Source organism: Mauremys mutica, chromosome 25 (genome assembly GCF_020497125.1).
Source record: "Mauremys mutica isolate MM-2020 ecotype Southern chromosome 25, ASM2049712v1, whole genome shotgun sequence".
NCBI classification, from domain to species: domain Eukaryota; kingdom Metazoa; phylum Chordata; order Testudines; family Geoemydidae; genus Mauremys; species Mauremys mutica.
Genome location: NC_059096.1, coordinates 12584533 through 12587417, shown reverse-complemented (window position 1 = coordinate 12587417; position 2885 = coordinate 12584533).

Genomic DNA, 2885 nt, shown 5'->3' with positions numbered 1-2885 from the left:
CCAGCCTGTTGCCGGCACAAAGGCCTGAGGCGACAGCAACAGTGGTTCGTTGCCCGGTGTGCCTCGCTCCAATAGACACACCAAGGTGGAGAAGCAAACAAAGGTTTATTTGAGATCTCAAAGCAGCAGGATGCTCGGAGACACACACGTCTCAAATCAAGCACACTCCATACAAGCAGCTCTCTTTCTTTATACATGATTTTAGCTAAGCATTTCTATTACCCCCACTGCCCAGCCCCCCCCCCTTCCCCCCCTCTTCTTCCCTCCCTTCTAGTTCCCATATAGCAAGTACATTACGCAGGTTAAATCATACTTGGCAAAAACCACTTTAGCTCGTTAGTAACTTTTTCCCGACCGGTTATTTTGTTTTACTTCCTTCAGCCAGGTGCAAGCAGGCTTTATAATTGCCTCCTGGTATCAGTGTTGCACTGATAACTAGTTGCCACACATTCCATTCTTTCCATCTGGCCTGTGGGGTTAATTAAAGTCTAAACATGGAAGCGGTTCGGACAAACAGAGGCCTGATACAGGGAGCCTTCATTGGCACTGTTGTTTTCCACCGTTTTGTTAATACTGGGCTATTCCTGGTGCCACCAACAAGCCCATTGGGATGGAAGCTGAGAGTGGAGATGGACAAGGATGCCATTTTTACTTTAGTTTCAATCTGTTCTGTTCTATTTTGAGTTGAAGCAGCAGCTGTGGAAATAAATCCTTTGGAACAGAAGTTCTCTGACCTCAAAATATGCTTGGTTAAGAGTCCTCCTATTTTACTAAAGAGACCTTCCTTTTTTTTTTGGTTGAGGCAAGAATCCCTGCAATAAATCCCCATCGTGGTCTGGGTGCTAATGCCCTTCTTCTAGGCATAACCTGGAGTGTGCTCTCTGCAAGTCAACAGGTAGCTGTTTGTTTTAAAAACAAAACTGGACTGTAGGCTCCTCTTACTGCCTACCTCCTTGTCAATCTCCTTTTTTCTCCTGGGGGGCGTGGGGGTGCAAGTACTGTCCCATTCCCTGGTGCCTTAGACACTCCTCTTTCAGCAGTCACCTGTGGAACCTCCTAGGGCTTGCTTAAGCAGTCACTAAAGGAGGAGAATGATAGCTAAAGCTTTTTCTCTCCTGTATTGTGCTTGAACAATGTTACCTAGCCAGCTTTAGCGATGTTGGCTGCTCTAGAGCTGGCAGTTTCAGTTCTGTTGGCCCTCTTACCAACCATCTCCTGTGCCCTTCTCACAACATAAACCAGGATTGGCCTGAAACAGCGGTTTTCGTACATGTGCTGTGTGCAAAATTCCCCTCCTCCTTGCCCAGGATTCAGTCTAATCAGAAATGTCGTCTTGCTTCTGAGCCAGTTCCATGGACTTGCTAATGTTCCAGTTGTTATGAAAGTTTTATTGCTTTTGAAGAAAGGCCTGCTGCCCCCCTTTCTGACCAGCGCTGGCCGCTCAGCAAAAGGAAAGGTAGCCATCCCGCTTGTTCATGTGACTCGTGTGTGAATAATGTAGGTTTTGCAAAGCAATACAATGTGGAGGATTGGATGGTTATTTTTAGGGCTGTCAATTAATCTAAAAAAAATTAATGGTGATTTAATCACAGTTTTAATCACATTACTAAACAATAGAATACCAATTGAAATTTCATAAATATTTTGGATGTTTTTCTGCATTTTCAAATATATTGATTTCAATTACAACATAGAATACAAAGTGTACACTGCTCACTTTATTGCAAATATTTGCATTGTACAAATTATTTTTAAAATAGTATTTTTCAGTCACCTCATACAAGTACCATAGTGCAATCTTTTTATTTTGAAAGTGCAACTTAGAAATGTAGATTTTATTTTTTGTTACATAACTTCGCTCAAAAACAAGCGGTATTTATGTGCCAGATATGCTAAACATTTGTATGCCCGTTCATGCTTCAGCCACCGTTCCAGAGGACACGCTTCCACGCTGACACTCGTTTAAAAAAACATTAATTAAATTCATGACTCCTTGGGGGAGAATTGTATGTCTCCGGCTCTGTTTTACCCCCATTCTGCCATGTTCTGTTAGTCTCGGATGATGACTCAGCACATGTTCATTTTAAGAACACTTTCGCTGCAGATTTGACAAAAGGCAAAAAAGGTACCAATGTGAGATTTCTAAAGATAGCTACGGCACTCGACCCAAGGTTTAAGAATCTGAAGTGCCTTTCAAAATCTGAGAGGGACGAGGTGTGGAGCATGCTTTCCGAAGTCCTAAAAGAGCAACACTCCTATGCGGAAATGACAGAACCTGAACCACCAAAAAAGAAAATCAGCCTTCTGCTGTCGGCATCTGACGCAGATGATGAAAATGAACATGCGTTGGTCCACGCTGCTTTGGATTGTTATCGAGCAGAACCCGTCGTCAGCATGTCCTCTGGAATGGTGGTTGAAGCATGAAGGAACATATGAATCTTTAGCGCATCTGGCATGTAAATATCTTGCAACGCTGGCTACAGCTGTGCCATGCAAATGCCTGTTCTCACTTTCAGGTGACATTGTGAACAAGAAACGGGCAGCATTATCTCCTGCAAATGTAAACAAACTTGTTTGAGCATTTGACTGAACAAGAAGTAGGACTGAGTGGACTTGTTTTACATTGTTTTGTTTTTGAATGCAGTTATTTTTTTGGTACATAATTCTACATTTATAAGATCAACTTTCGTGATGCAGAGATTGCACCACAGTACTTGTATGAGGTGAATTGAAAAATACTATTTTGTTTTTACAGTGCAAATATTTGTAATAAAGAAATATAAAGTGAGCAGTGTACACTTTGTATTGTGTTGTAATTGAAATCAATATCTAGTACGAGCTGCAGACTCTTCAAAAGACATTTAAAAAGCTATACATTTAAAGTT